Consider the following 16,332-nt stretch of genomic DNA (forward strand, 5'->3'; position numbering starts at 1 on the left):
GATAAGCATTAAACAAGTCAAACCGAGGGTCAGAAAGCTCGGCGACAGTTTGCGTGGTCGGGAGCCCTCCCGAGGACCACACCTCTCCCAGACGCTGTTTCCCCACCACTATCAACTGTCGCAGTTTCTTGTTGGTAAATCCCGGTGGGAAGTCTGGATTACCTATAACCGGAGTCATTGGTGACGGCAGGGGAGCAATGTGTGTGCAGCGGAACAACCTCCGCACAACAGCCAACGTAGCTCCCACTACGGGGTGATCTCTGAGGTCTTTTGGTAGGGAGGACAGGAGCCACGGGGAGGTCAATAGGGGAATGGATCCATCCTCAATCTCCATCTCCACCCACTGCTTGTGTGGGCCATTACAATGCCAATCAACGACTCTCGCTAGCAGAGTCGCTCTGTTGTATTGTCTCATATCTGGGAGACCCAGACCCCCCTTGTCCTTTGGTCTGGCAAGCAATTGCAAACGGGCTCTGGGCGGTTTGCGCGCCCAAATAAAGTCCCGGAGCAGCACCTGCAGATGTCTGAAAAAGATTGGGGGTAACCGGATCGGTAATGTCTGGAACAAGTATAAGATCCGCGGGAGGGCCGTCATTTTGAATGCATTACAGCGCCCGAACCAGGTCAGTGTTAAATCATGCCAGTTTCCCAAATCAGATTTCAGTCTATTCAGGAGAGGGAGAAAATTAAGCGGGTACAATTGCACCAAATCTGCTGCGATGTCAACGCCCAGGTAACGTATAGATTTTTCAGCTCAGTAGAATGGAAAAGCGGAGCATAGCCTCTTGGCCTCACCATCCGGGACCGATATATTCAATACAGCCGATGGTGCAATTGATTTTATAGTTTGATAGGCTGCCGTATCGCCGGAGAGCCGCGAGTATATTGGGAAGCGAAATGTGTGGATTGGAGATGAAAAAAATTAGATCGTCAGTGTACGCCGCAATTTTGTGGTGTGCCGAGGGTTTGGATATGCCAGTAATATTCGGGTCATTCCGAACGTGACACATAAGTGGTTCCAGTGTCAGAATAAAAATTAGGGGAGACAGAGGGCACCCCTGCCTCGTCCCATTAGTGATGGGGAAAGAGTCCGAGCACTCTGAAAGCACCCAATCTCGTCTGATCTTGGAGGCTAAGAAGAGTCAGGCCTGGTTAGTACATGGATGGGAGACCACCTGGGAATACCAGTTATTGTAGGCTTCTTTTTATGTTGTTGGCCTTGATTCGTTTTTTTTTTTTTTCGCTTGTTTCCCAAGGTGACCATCTTGGCATTTTTTTAAGAGGGTTGAGAGTGCCCAAAGAGTTCGCTTACAGCAGCATCACCCTGAAAGAGCCCTATCTCTTCTCATCTCTGAGGCTAAGAAGGGTTGGGCCTAGTTAGTCCCTGGATGGGAGATGGCTTTGGAATACCAGGTGCCGTAGTCTTCTTTTTATGTTGTTGACATTGACCTGTTTTTTTTCCGCTTGTTTCCCAAGGTGACTATCTTGGCATTTGTCAAGAGGGTTGAGAGTGCCCAAAGAGATTGCCTATGGGCACATAAGCCTGAAAGCGCCCGATCTCCTCTGATCTCAGAGGCTAAACAGGGTCGGGCCTTGCTAGTACCTGGATTGGAGACCACCTGGGAATACTAGGTGCTGAAGGCTTATTTTTATGTTGTTGGCGTTGACTTGTTTTTTTTTTTTGTTTGTTTACCAAGGTGACCATCTTGGTGTTTGTCAAGAGGGTTGAGAGTGCTTGAAGAGCTCGCCTATGGCCACATAACCCTGAAAGCACCAGATCTCGTCTGATCTTAGAGACTAAACAGGGTCGGGCCTTGTTAATACCTGGATGGGAGACCACCTGGGAATACTAGGTGCTGTAGACTTCTTCTCATGTTGTTGGCGTTGACTTGATTTTTTTGTTTGTTTCCCAAGGTGACCATATTGGCGTTAGTCAAGGTTGAGAGTGCCTGAAGAAATCTCCTACGGCCACACCACCCTAAAAGAGCCCAATCTCATCTGATCTCAGAGGCTAAGCAGGGTTGGGACCAGTTTAGTACCTGGATGGGAGACCGCCTGGGATTTCCAGATGCCGTAGGCTTCTTTTTATGTTGTGGCCGTTGACCTATTTTTTTCCGCTTGTTTCCAAGGTGACCATCTTGGTGTTTGTCAAGAGAGTTGAGAGTGCCTGAAGATATCGGCTACGGCCACATCACCCTGAATCTGTTCCATCTCGTCTGATCTTGGAGGCTAAGCAGGGTCGGGCCTGGTTAATGCCTGGATGGGAAACCGCCTGGGAATACCAGGTGTCGTAGGCTTCTTTTTTTTTCAAATATAATTTTTTCTCCAAATAGGGGAAGACGGTCCCCCGAGTACATAATGCAACAGAGAAATACAGAGCAAAAAGCAGCTGAACAATACTTGATACAGGTATATTCGCAACTGTGAGTCTGCCTTCCATCAATCCCAATGATTCGAGGCACGGATAAAGTACTGTACCAAGATCCAGGGTCACACAAACCCCCAGGTCCCTCCGGCATAATCCATCCAGAGGGGGGTGTGAGGCCGCCATTCCCAATTTTCCACTCTTTCCAAAAGAGAGAGGGGGTGGAGGGGGGTGAGAGATAGGGGAGGAAGGCAGAAAAGAGAAGGGTTGAAAGATCAGAAAAGGAGAAGAGGGGACGAGACACGATGGCAGCCACTGTCCAAGGGGCCAGTCAAGGAAAGCTCAGAGCACTAAGGCGATAGCAGGCGACATCCTTCCAGCGAGAATATAAAGGTATTCCAGATGTCTCAGGTTTGTTAAAAAAATTCTTGTATACCTTGTGATGTGAGGATCAAGTCCTCCATTTTTTTTAATGTCCTCTATTTTCCTAAGCCAGTGAGTAATGAAAGGGGGGGAACATTTTTTCCAATAGAGAGGGATGAAGGATTTCGCCGCATTTATCACATGCCGTAAAATAGAATTTTTTGTACTTCTTAATGGGAATCTGTGAATGGTGCAAGAGAAAGAATGCAGCCTCTTCCTGGATGGAGAAGTCTGTGAATTTTTGTGTTATGCATCGGATCTCTGTCCAGAAGTCCACCAAGCTGAGGCAGGACCAAAAAATGTGCAGCAACGTGCCCTCTTCTTCTCCACACCTCCAGCATATGTTCGAGGAAGAGGAGAAACATTTCTGCAGCTTTGATGGTGTCAAATACCACCTGGTGAGAAGTTTAAAATTTGTCTCCTGTATCTTCGTGCACAGCGACATTTTGAGAGCCAAAGTGATAATGCGTTGTCTCTTTGCTGGGGAAAATTAGCAATTAAGGTCCTTTTCCCAGTTGGACAGACAGGTTAAGTGTGGGTAATCTGTTTGAGAGAGAATGTGGGCCAAAGGGCCTTCGCTCCTGCATAGAGTCTCAAACTCCGTCTGAGGGCAGGCGAACGTTTGAGGATTGGGGATGGAATGGAGAAAATGATGTCGTTGCGCCGCTCTCCAAAAAGGCAGTTGGAAAAGCCCTGTCGGATCTGATAGGGTTGAGAAAGAAGGCCATTTTCCATCAATGACGAATTTAGACGCATTGTCTAGGTTGGAATTTCTAAGTGGGTCCCCAGTTCAAAGGTTGGATGGCCACGTATAGGGAATAGGGGGGAAGTCAAAGACGTGAGTGTGTTTTGGGTAGCGATCAGGTGACTGACTTTCAACTAAGCCCCTATAGTGGGATGTGACATAAATTCTGTGGGTAAATACTTATAGCACCACATGGCGCTTCTTAGCGGAATTCGGGAGTGAGCTTAGAAAGTTTGTTTCGATTCCAGTCCAATGCACGCCCCAGATGGGAGGCCAGGTAGTAGCGTCGCAAGTTAGGGAGAACCAACCCTCCCTGTTGTTTAGACAATGTCAGCTGTGACCGCTTAAGTCTGGGATTTTTGTGGGCCCAGTTAAATTGAATGAGCAAGGATTGAGCTTGCTTAAAAAACAGGACTGGAATCTGGATCGGGAGAGCTTGGAAAAGATAAGTAAATTTAGGGAGTATGTTCATTTTAATGAGATTGCATCTGCTGAACCAGGAATGGAGGCCAGAATGCCACCTGTGAAGCAAACTGCGGATCTTAGTGACAAGGGGTGGGGGGAAGTTCAACATAAACGTACGCGCGATGTCCGGTGGAATGTAAGTACGTGAGTATATCTTACTTATCCATGCCAGCATCCGTTCACTCAGACCTATATGGCGAAGGACCGAGAACATTAATGTCCATTTGACCCGATCAAAAGCCTTCTCGGCATCAGTACTCATGAAAAGACAAGGGGTCCCAGATGACTTTGCTTTACGGATCAGGGTAAGCACCTTAGTGGTGTTGTCCCTATCTTCCCTGGTGGGAATAAAACCTAACTGGTCAATATGTATAAGGGACTACAAGTGATGTGCCAATCACGTGGCGAGGAGTTAGAGAATAGTTTTAGGACCGAATTTTGGAGGGAAATGGGTCTGTAGCTCCCACATAGGCCTGGGTCTTTGCCCTCCTTAGGTATCAACGAGATGTGGGCTCTAAGGGTATCCCCATTCGAGCTCAGAGTATTAAATAAATTCACCAAGCGCGGGCCGAGAATAGGGAGGAAGGTCTTAAAGTATTGTGTGGTATATCCGTCAGGGCCCGGAGCCTTACCCACCTTCGGAGGTCCCACGGCCGTCTGGACTTCTTCCAGTGTGATCGGGTCCTCCAAGTACTCCCGTGATTCCGATGAGAGGGTTGGTAGACCAGAACCGGTTACATATCTGTCTATATTGTCCTGTCCAGACCCTGAATCGGGCAGGTTGTAGAGATCAGAGTAACATTTTTCAAAGACTTCGACTATTTGGGTTGGGGTAGAGGCCCTCTGGCCATTCTCATCTATCAACTGTGGTATGTAAGAGCCAGATTTCAACTCCTTTACCGACCTGGCTAAGATTTTTCTGCATTTGTCCTCTGACTCCTACGTCAGTTTACGACAAAACTGGAGTGCCGCTTTCGCTTTATAATGGAGTAGGACAGCAATATGGGTATGGAGTGTCCCCAATTCAATCTCTAAGGTCCGTAAGGGGGTATGTTTATGTTTCGCTTCCACAGAGGCAAGTTCACGAAACAGATTAGCAAGCTGTTCCTTCCGTGTTCGTTTGATGCGCGCCCTGTGCCTGATAAGTACCCTGCGGAGTACTGACTTGTGAGCCTCCCAAATTATCCCCGGGTCACAGTCCTGCTTTAGTTTTCTTGGAAATAAAGGTCCAATTCCCTGGTCACATCTGCTAAAACTTCCGGTATCTGGAGGAGGCTCTCATTAAGGTGCCAGAATAGAGACCTAGGTGAGGGGTAGGGAGCGAGGAGCAAGAGGCAGAAGTGTCAACCGATGGCGAAAGGGGACATTAAAGTCCCCACCTAATATCAATTGGCCCTCCCGAAAGTCACATAATCTGTGCAGGGTAGTTCTGAGGAACGTGTCTTGGTGATCATTGGGAGCGTACACAGTGGCAAATGTAAAAAGGCGCTCTCCAATGTGGCCCCTAAGAAAAAGATATTGGCCCCCAGGGTCCACCAGAGAATCCTGGAGAACCCAGGGGAGCCTGCTAGAAATCAGAATGGAGAGGAGGGGTTAGTAGAGTGGTAGACCTTAGGGAAGGATCTCGACCATAGAAAGGGGAGGCTAGTATTTTTAAAATGTGTTTCTTGTATAAAGGCCACATCAGTACAGGATGTGTTCAGTTCTCACAGGAGGATCCACCGTTTTTCAGGGGAGTTCAGTCCCTTAACGTTTAGAGAGGTGACCTTGACTGAGTCTGCCATCGCTCCTCGGGGAGGGGGAGGGGGACATCAGAGAAAAGCAAAGAAAGTTGAACCAAGGTAGGTTTTGGGTAGGTAATGCATGGCGGGAACTAAGGGGGAGAAAGGAAGGGCAAATGGAAGGAAAGGTAAAGGGAAAAAGAGGCCAGGCACCTCAACCCCAGGGGGAGAGGGAAATTAAGGGTTGTCCGCACTCAACAGTACAGGAAGGGTATACTAAAACAGCACAATTATGCTATAGCGCTTACCAGATGTACACTGGGTTTAAAGCGCTGTCCTACTTGGGTTATTGGGTAGACAGGTCGGAGAGGGAGCCCCCGAATCCTAGTCCCCCCAGTCCCGGCAGTGGTAAATGTCACGTCTGATACCGGTATGCAAATAAAAGACAATCAGTAACATCAAAGAAACAAAAAACAATAGTATAACCAAAACAGAGGTAGAGCATATAACTGTCAGCACTGAGGGGTCTCCTCGGCTCGCCCTAAACATAGGCATGCACGAGGGAGCCCGTCACAACAGAAAAGGCATCACAGAATGGGATCCACCACCCCCCGTCCCATACCCCTAAAGTACATGCAGTCCCCGAACAAATGCATTTCTCCCTTTGGCAGATTGTCCTCTCCTTACCCCCCTCTCCCCCGTCCACGCCCCGGGGGGGAAAGGGGCAGGGAAGGGGGGAAAGGGGGAGTGGAAGGGGGGAAAGGGGGAGTGGAAGGGGGAAAGGGGGAGGGAAAGGAGGGAAGGGAAGGGTGGGAAGGGGGGGAAGGGAGGGGGGAAACAGGGGAGAGGGGACAAACATGCAGAAATGTCAAGTCCTTTAGCGCACTCCCACCAGCAAACACCCGGACCCCATAAATTTCAACTCCTCCCCTCCATGGTCACCACATCAAGATGAAAGAGGAGCAGCCCTGGTCGGTGCATGGAAAATCCGGCAGGCAAGGGGCTGGGGCCACCATCCCTCCATCCAACGGGAGACTTCACCCGAGCAGCAGTCCTGGGGCCCGCCAATTAGTGTCTCTCCTGCATCGCCATCGGGGGCTGTGTAGAGCATCCAGAGGGAGGCTGGGACCGCCCAAACAGTAAGGGGTAAATCCTCCAGGGGGGTCCAGAGTCACCCTGGAGGGAAGCAGTGTCTCGTACCAATAGGCTCAATAAATAAGTCATCCAGGGTCCCAGAAAGCTGCAGAAGGCAATGTCGGCAAAGAGTAGGTGGGAGCCAGAGGGGGGGACAAGGGGCGCATCCAGGGGGAGGGGACACATATGCGGGAATGTCAAGCCCTTCCAGTACAGCGCATTAGGTATCACTCAGACCCCCCAAAGTGCAACTCCCCCATCTAAGGTCAAGACTCCAGAAGGGAAGATGAGCCGCCCTGGTCTGTACATGAAAGAACCTGCTGCCAAGGGGTTGGGGCCATCATCCCTTCCTCCAATGGGAGATGCCACCGGAATGAAAGCCCCGTGTCCTGTCAAGTGGTGCCCCTCTGACAATGTCGTTGTGGTATATGTGGAGCATCCAGGGAGAGGCAGGGACCACCCAAACAGTGAGGGGTAAAGCCTCCAAGGGGGACCGGTGTCAGACAGGAGGATAGCGGTGTCTTGTACAAGTTGGTTAATTGGACAAGTCATCCAGTGTGTTTCTGTGAGCAGCGGAAAGAAAGGTCGGTAAGGATTATGAATGGGTGGGGGCCAGGGAGTGCATAAAACTGCCACCATGGGGCAGAGAGGGCAAGGGGATGAAACTCAGATCTGGTAGGTGGGGGCGGGGGTGAGGAGTGTCCCTCATATTACTCACGTTGGCCATACCTCAAAGCTGAGCGCTCTGCATACCCAGGACGTTCTTCTGTATAATCTAGCCTATCTGTATACATTAGCCTGTCTTTTGTACACATTAGTCGGTCCTCTGCATACACTAGTCTGTCTGTATACACTAGTGTATACAGATAAACTAGATTATACAGAAGAACGTCCTGGGTATGCAGAGATGGAGGCTAGGGTATACAGAGAGAGAGGCTAGAGTATGCATACTTGCTAGTGTATACAGACGGACTAGTGTATACAGAAGACCGGCTAATGTGTACAAAAGACAGGCTAATGTATACAGATAGGCTAGATTATAGAGAAGAACATCTTGAGTATGCAGAGAGAGAGGCTGGGTTACACAGAGAGGCTGGTGTATGCAGACTTGCTAGTGTATACAGACGGACTAGTGTATAGAGAGGCTTGGGTATACAGAGAGCTAATGTATAAAGAGCAGCTAGTGTATACAAAAGACATCCAAGGGTATACAGAGAGACTCGTGTATGCAGAAGACCGGCTAGTTTATACAGAGAGGCTAAAGTGTACAAAACACAGGCTAGATTATACAGAAGAACGTCCTGGGTATGCAGAGATGGAGGCTAGGGTATACAGAGAGAGAGACTGTGTTACACAGAGAGGCAGGAGTATGCAGACTTGCTAGTGTATACAGATGGACTAGTGTATACAGTAGACCGGCTAGTTTATACAGATGGGCTAGATTATACATAAGAAGGTCCTGGTTATGCAAGAGATGGAGGCTAGGGTATGCAGAGAGAGAGGCTTGGTTACACAGACTTGCTAATGTATACAGACGGACTAGTGTATACAGAGGACCGGCTAGTTTATATAGAGAGGCTAATGTGTACAAAAGACAGGCTAGTTTATACAGATAGGCTAGATTATACAAAAGAACGTCCTGGGTATGCAGAGATGGAGGCTAGGGTATACAGAGAGAGAGAGAGTGAGGCTGGGTTACACAGAGAGGCAGGAGTATGCAGACTTGCTAGGGTATACAGAGAGAGAGGCTAGAGTATGCATACTTGCTAGTGTATACAGGCGGACTAGTGTATACAGAAGACCGGTTAGTTTATACAGAGAGGCAAATGTGTACAAAAGACAGGCTAGTGTATACAAATAGGCTAGATTATAGAGAAGAACGTCCTGGGTATGCAGAGATGGATGGCTAGTGTATACAGATAGGCTAGATTATACAGATAGGCTAGATTATACAGAAGAACGTCCTGGGTATGCAGAGATGGAGGCTAAGGTATACAGAGAGAGAGGCTAGAGTACGCATACTTGCTAGTGTATACAGATGGACTAGTGTATACAGAGGACCGGCTAGTTTATACAGAGAGGCTAATGTGTACAAAAGACAGGCTAGTGTATACAAATAGGCTAGATTATAGAGAAGAACGTCCTGGGTATGCAGAGATGTAGGCTAGGAAATCCAGAGAGAGACTGTGTTATACAGAGAGGCTAGAGTATGCAGAAGACCGGCTATTTTTTTTTACAGATAGGCTTGTGTATACAGAAGACAGTCTGGGGAATTCAGTGAGGCTAGTGTATGCAGAGAGGCTGGGACACCGAGACTATTGTAAAAAGAAGGCAGGCTAGTGTATATAGATTACGGGCACCTGTATACAGAAGACAGAGAGGCTAGTCTATATTGAGTGGCTGGTGTACACAGAGAGATTAATGTATACAGAAAAGCTAGCGTGTAAAGAAGACAGGACTTTATTTTTTGCTAATGCAACTACTTCTGAAACATGTAAAGTGCTTTTTTCATATTTTGGTGCTGTTAAAAAGTGGTGTGTTGTCAGTGGTGATATCAATGTGACAGTTAATGTGGAGAACTACAACTATTCAAAATAGAGCAAAAGAGTGCTAAGTTTATTTTGTTACGTCATTGACTGATAGATGTTAAGTAATTGGCCGTTATTGGTTTGGCAGTACATGGTTTATTTTGATGTAAGAGAGTTTTATTCTCTACTTATAGCCGAGTTTTAGACGACTTTATTATTAGCATTATTCGCATTATTCATATATATTATGCAGAGTGTAAGTATTGCAGTGAGACGATATTGCTTTTAAAAGATTTGTATTATTATACATAGCATTGTTAGCAGACCAATAGGACAATTTACATGGCTTAATATTGCAGAGCGTAATTTATCAGGAAAGAGATTCAAAGCGTTAGTTGCAGTAGCTTCATAAAACTGAGAAATCGTTGCATTACTCTAAGTTTAAAATATGTTCTGGCAGCACTGAAAAGACGATATTAGATGAGTGATCTACACATTTCGTTTACTATTTCACTATACCGGCTAAATGTTAATATGTTAATATGTGCTGCGTGTAAGGTAGAAATTAGATGGTTTAGTGTTTATACTAGTAATAAATATAGCAAAATAACTATAACGGGTTTAAGTGGAAATACACGAAATAACAGCAACAACGTGTGTAGGTTTTTATCAATCAAGTTCATTACGTGTCTTTAATCATGTAGTGAATATACCCCAATATTGGAGCACAAGGATGAGAAAGCATAATAACTAACAGAGGATGACATGGCAAAAAGACAAACTGCATTAGAAATGTGAATGTGAATTAGAGTTGAAATGCCAATCGCCACGGCTACGTACAGCAAAGTGTGAGCTAAGCAGCTAAATATTCTGCAATAGCAGAGATTAAGTATTGCAGTCGAAATGAGATCGGAAGCGTTAGTTGCTCCAAAATGACTGAGAAATCATTTCATTACTCTAAATGTAAAAGTTATCCCGGTAGCACTGAGTGGACTGATATTAGATGAGTGATCGTTCTAGTACAAATTCAGTTTCCTATAGCAGACAGATACCAGCTAAATGTGAGACGAGCAACTAAACTGTTCACGGTAGCATTGCATTACTCTTAATATGTGCAGCGTGTAAAGAAGCAATAAGATGGTTTTGTATTATCCTAAAATTAGCAGTATACGTAATAAAGGTGAGTAGGTAACCTGGATTTTAACGTTTAGAGAGGTGACCTTGACTGAGTCTGCCATCGCTCCTCGGGGAGGGGGAGGGGGACATCAGAGAAAAGCAAAGAAAGTTGAACCAAGGTAGGTTTTGGGTAGGTAATGCATGGCGGGAACTAAGGGGGAGAAAGGAAGGGCAAATGGAAGGAAAGGTAAAGGGAAAAAGAGGCCGGGCACCTCAACCCCAGGGGGAGAGGGAAATTAAGGGTTGTCCGCACTCAACAGTACAGGAAGGGTATACTAAAACAGCACAATTATGCTATAGCGCTTACCAGATGTACACTGGGTTTAAAGCGCTGTCCTACTTGGGTTATTGGGTAGACAGGTCGGAGAGGGAGCCCCCGAATCCTAGTCCCCCCAGTCCCGGCAGTGGTAAATGTCACGTCTGATACCGGTATGCAAATAAAAGACAATCAGTAACATCAAAGAAACAAAAAACAATAGTATAACCAAAACAGAGGTAGAGCATATAACTGTCAGCACTGAGGGGTCTCCTCAGCTCGCCCTAAACATAGGCATGCACGAGGGAGCCCGTCACAACAGAAAAGGCATCACAGAATGGGATCCACCACCCCCCGTCCCATACCCCTAAAGTACATGCAGTCCCCGAACAAATGCATTTCTCCCTTTGGCAGATTGTCCTCTCCTTACCCCCCTCTCCCCCGTCCACGCCCCGGGGGGGAAAGGGGCAGGGAAGTCAACGCCAACAACATGAGAAGAAGTCTACAGCACCTAGTATTCCCAGTTGGTCTCCCATCCAGGTATTAACAAGGCCCGACCCTGTTTAGTCTCTGAGATCAGATGAGATCTGTTGCTTTCAGGGTTATGTGGCCATAGGCGAGCTCTTCAAGCACTCTCAACCCTCTTGACAAACACCAAGATGGTCACCTTGGTAAACAAACAAAAAAAAAAAACAAGTCAACGCCAACAACATAAAAATAAGCCTTCAGCACCTAGTATTCCCAGGTGGTCTCCAATCCAGGTACTAGCAAGGCCCGACCCTGTTTAGCCTCTGAGATCAGAGGAGATCGGGCGCTTTCAGGCTTATGTGCCCATAGGCAATCTCTTTGGGCACTCTCAACCCTCTTGACAAATGCCAAGATAGTCACCTTGGGAAACAAGCGAAAAAAAAACAGGTCAATGTCAACAACATAAAAAGAAGACTACGGCACCTGGTATTCCAAAGCCATCTCCCATCCAGGGACTAACTAGGCCCAACCCTTGTTAGCCTCAGAGATGCAAAGAGATAGGGCGCTTTCAGGGTGATGCTGCTGTAAGCGAACTCTTTGGGCACTCTCAACCCTCTTGACAAATGCCAAGATGGTCACCTTGGGAAACAAGCGGAAAAAAAACAAAACGAATCAAGGCCAACAACATAAAAAGAAGCCTACAATAACTGGTATTCCCAGGTGGTCTCCCATCCAGGTACTAACCAGGCCTGACTCTTCTTAGCCTCCAAGATCAGATGAGATTGGGTGCTTTCAGAGTGCTCGGACTCTTTCCCCATCACTAATGGGACGAGGCAGGGGTGTACTCTGTCTCCCCTAATTTTTATTCTGACACTGGAACCACTTATGTGTCACGTTCGGAATGACCCGAATATTACTGGCATATCCAAACCCTCGGCACACCACAAAATTGCGGCATGCGCTGACGATCTAATTTTTTTCGTCTCCAATCCACACATTTCACTTCCCAATATACTCGCGGCTCTCCGGCGATACGGCAGCCTATCAAACTATAAAATCAATTGCACCGTCGGCTGTATTGAATATATCGGTCCCGGATGGTGAGGCCAGGAGGCTACGCTCCGCTTTTCCATTCTACTGAGCTGAAAAATCTATACGTTACCTGGGCGTTGACATCGCAGCGGATTTGGCGCAATTGTACCCGCTTAATTTTGTCCCTCTCCTGAATAGACTGAAATCTGATTTGGGAAACTGGCATGCTTTAACACTGACCCGGTTCGGGCGCTGTAATGCATTCAAAATGACGGCCCTCCCGCGGATCTTATACTTGTTCCAGACATTACCGATCCGGTTACCCCCAATTTTTTTCAGACAACTGCAGCTGCTGCTCCGGGACTTTATTTGGGCACGCAAACCGCCCAGAGCCCGTTTGCAATTGCTTGCCAGACCAAAGGACAAGGGGGGTCTGGGTCTCCCAGATCTGAGACAATACAACAGAGCGACTCTGCTAGCGAGAGTCGTTGATTGGCATTGTAATGGCCCACACAAGCAGTGGGTGGAGATGGAGATTGAGGATGGATCCATTCCCCTATTGACCTCCCCGTGGCTCCTGTCCTCCCTACCAAAAGACCTCAGAGATCACCCCGTAGTGGGAGCTACGTTGGCTGTTGTGCGGAGGTTGTTCCGCTGCACACACATTGCTCCCCTGCCGTCACCAATGACTCCGGTTATAGGTAATCCAGACTTCCCACCGGGATTTACCAACAATAAACTGCGACAGTTGACAGTGGTGGGGAAACAGCGTCTGGGAGAGGTGTGGCCCTCGGGAGGGCTCCCGACCACGCAAACTGTCGCCGAGCTTTCTGACCCTCCGCTTGAATTGTTTAATGCTTATCAACTTCGTCACTTTCTTCTGGCCATACAAAGGGCCCCCTACACTCCTAGAGACCTGACGCCCTATGAGTCATCTGTCACAAAAAGGAACCTGTGCGACACACCCTCTCCCTCCTGTACAACATATTAAGTAGTCAGGAGGAAGAGTCGACCCCACCATTTATCCACAAATGGGAGATTGCATTTGGCAACACATTTACCCCACAACAGATAGGGAAGATCCTGACATTAGTACATAAAGCTTCCATCGCAAACCAATATCAAGAATCAGGATACAAGATAGTCTCACGCTGGTATAGAGTCCCATACCTTCTGAATAAAATGAATAGATCGATCCCGGATGTTTGTTGGAGGTGCAATTCAGATACGGGGACCATGGGACACATTTTCTGGGCATGCCCGGCCTTGAGGAACTTTTGGGTGGAGGTGACCGGGACGATAAAAACTCTCAGAAATGTAGATATCGCAGACAACCCAGCAGCGTGCCTTCTACACTTGACCGAACAGCCTGTTCGAAAATACAAAAAAAACCTCACGATGCAACTCCTGAACGCCGCCCGGGTCTGCATTCCCACACTGTGGAGGCAGCCTCAGCCCCCATCCAAGGTGCTGTGGTATTCCAAAGTCAATCATATTCTCCGGATGGAAGAATTGACCGCCACCCTTCACAACACTGAAGAGGCATTTAGTGTTACATGGAGGCCCTGGAGGTATTTTACTGGTACTTGAGACTACATTCGGGAGGTGAGCAGCGCCCCTGTCCCAGAAAACGACTGAACATTTAACGTTTACCTACGTAGGCCATGTCTGCCCTGGGTGGCATTCCCCCCCCCCCTCATTTTTTGTCTTTATTTTTCTATTTTTCCCCGCCGCCATCCCCCCCCTCCTCTCTCTCCGTCTTTGCACTCTCTTCTTCCCCCGTCCTCCCTTTTGACTATGCCTTGTCTCCTTACTAGCCTTTGGGACCCAGAAGAACCCCAGGGTTCTGGACACGACCGGCTCATATTTTACTCTGGTTCACGTAGGTCATGATAAGCTGGCTCGCTGTGGTCCCAGTTGTTCTCCATGATTACATTTGTCCGAACGGAGCTGCATTAGTTATACTGTACTACATGTCGGAGGTGGGGTTTCTCTCTTTTCTGCATGAAACTCTAGGACTCCCCTCTGAGAACCCAGAGTTATTTGGCTGCCTATTTTTTGTTACCATGTAATTGTGACCCTGGGTCATGCTGTATGGTTGACTGTTACATTTGTGTTGTTCTACTTATACTTAGTAAAAGAATAAAACAAAAAATAAAAAATAAGTCAATGCCAACAACTTAAAAAAAAAGCCTATGGCATCGAGAAATCCCAGGCGGTCTCCCATCCACGTACTAACCAGGTCCCAAACCTGCTTAGCCTCTGAGATCAAATGAGATTTGGCTCTTTCAGGGTGATGCAGCCATAGTAGATTTTTTCAGGCACGCTCAACCCTCTTGACAAACGCCAAGATGGTCACCTTGGGAAACAAACAAAAAAAACAAGTCAATGCCAACAACATAAAAAGAAGCCTACCGCACCTAGTATTTCCACGCGGTCTCCCATCCAGGTATTAACAAGGCGCGTCCCTTTCTAGCCTCTGAGATCAGCGGAGATTGGGCGCTTTCAAGGTGATGTGTCCATAGGCAATCTCTTTGGGCACTCTCATCCCTCTTGAAAAATGCCAAAACCCTGGGAAACAAGCGAAAAAAAACAGGTCAACGCCAACAACATAAAAAGAAGAATACGGCACCTGGTATTCCAAGGCCGTCTCCCATTCAAGTACTAACTAGGCCCAACCCTTCTTAGCCTCTGAGATCAGAAGAGATAGGGTGCTTTCAGGGTGATGTGGCTGTAAGCGATCTCTTTAGGCACTCTCAACCCTCTTGACAAATGGCAAGATGATCACTTTGGGAAACAAGCGAAAAAAACAGGTCAACACCAACAACATAAAAAGAAGCCTGCGGCATCTGGAAAACCCAGGCGGTCTCCCATCCAGGTACAAACCAGGCCCAACCCTGCTTAGCCTCTGAGACCAAGCGAGATTGGGCGCTTTCAGGTTGTTGTGCTCGTAGGCAATTTCTTTGTGCACTCTCAACCCTCTTGACACATGCCAAGATGGTCACCTTGGGAAACAAGGGAAAATAAAACAGGTCAACGCCGACAACATAATGAGAAGCCTATGGCACCTGGTATTCCCAAGCTGTCTCCCATCCAGGAACTAACCAGGCCCATCGCTGCTTAGCCTTCGAGATCAGATGAGATTGGGCTCTTTCAGGGTGATTTGGCCGTAGGCACTCTCTTTGGGCACTCTGAAGCCTCTTGACAAAGGCCAAGATGGTCACCTTGGGAAACAAGCTAAAAAAAACAGGTCAAAGCCAACAACATAAAAAGAAGCCTACGGCATCCAGTATTCCCAGGCGATCTCCCAATCAAGACACTAACCAGACCAGATCCTTCTATGGCACCTGGTCTTCCCAGGCAGTCTCCCATCCAGGTACTAACCAGGCCTGACGCTGCTTAGCCTCTGAAATCAGACGAGATCGGGTGCTTTCAGGTTGATGTGGCCGTAAGCGTTCTCTTCAAGACACGCCCAACCCTCTTGACAAACGGCAAGATGGTCACCTTGAGAAACAAGCAAAAAAAACAGGTCAAAGCCAACAACATAAAAAGAAGCCTATGGGCTTACAGTGGACCCTAAAAGATGGGACCCACTAGCTCTGTCATGGTTCGGACGCTGTAATGTGTTGAAGATGAACGCGTTGCCACGACTTCTGTATCTACTACAAGCCTTACCTATCAAAATACCCCAGACTTTCTTTCATGCGGTTCGCTCAATCTTTATCAAGTTCCTCTGGCGTGGAAAACATATGCGTATTGGTAGGGCAATGCTATTGCGACCGAAATTGCGGGGAGGTATTGGCTTCCCGGACCCTGCTCTATATTACACAGCGACGCACATGACACCGGTGTTGACTGGTGCCGGTGTTCTGCCATATACTGTCCGGCCATGATATAGTGTCTGCGCCGTACTGCGCATGCGCAGTACGGAGCAGACGAAGCTTCGGAGATTTTCATGCGCGGTGAGTGGAGGTGGTAGCCCCACCATCCAAGTGGACATAGGGTTGTGAATATTAGAG

At 47.6% G+C, this 16,332-nt stretch overlaps 5 pseudogenes; 3 read left to right on the plus strand and 2 right to left on the minus strand.

Annotated features, from left to right (window-relative positions):
- The first annotated feature begins 1,746 nt into the window (after window positions 1-1,746).
- On the plus strand, window positions 1,747-1,865 carry LOC143936845 (5S ribosomal RNA; annotated as a pseudogene).
- Window positions 1,866-1,960: 95 nt separating this feature from the next.
- LOC143936996 (5S ribosomal RNA) lies at window positions 1,961-2,080 on the plus strand (annotated as a pseudogene).
- A 98-nt stretch (window positions 2,081-2,178) lies between these two features.
- Window positions 2,179-2,297, plus strand: LOC143937152 (5S ribosomal RNA; annotated as a pseudogene).
- A 9,015-nt stretch (window positions 2,298-11,312) lies between these two features.
- LOC143937124 (5S ribosomal RNA) lies at window positions 11,313-11,431 on the minus strand (annotated as a pseudogene).
- A 3,938-nt stretch (window positions 11,432-15,369) lies between these two features.
- Window positions 15,370-15,488, minus strand: LOC143936895 (5S ribosomal RNA; annotated as a pseudogene).
- Between the last annotated feature and the right edge of the window lie 844 nt (window positions 15,489-16,332).

This window comes from Lithobates pipiens, unplaced genomic scaffold, assembly GCF_037356315.1.
Source record: "Lithobates pipiens isolate NorthernLeopardFrog02 unplaced genomic scaffold, aLitPip1_a1.2 Scaffold_28, whole genome shotgun sequence".
Taxonomy (NCBI): Eukaryota; Metazoa; Chordata; class Amphibia; order Anura; family Ranidae; genus Lithobates; species Lithobates pipiens.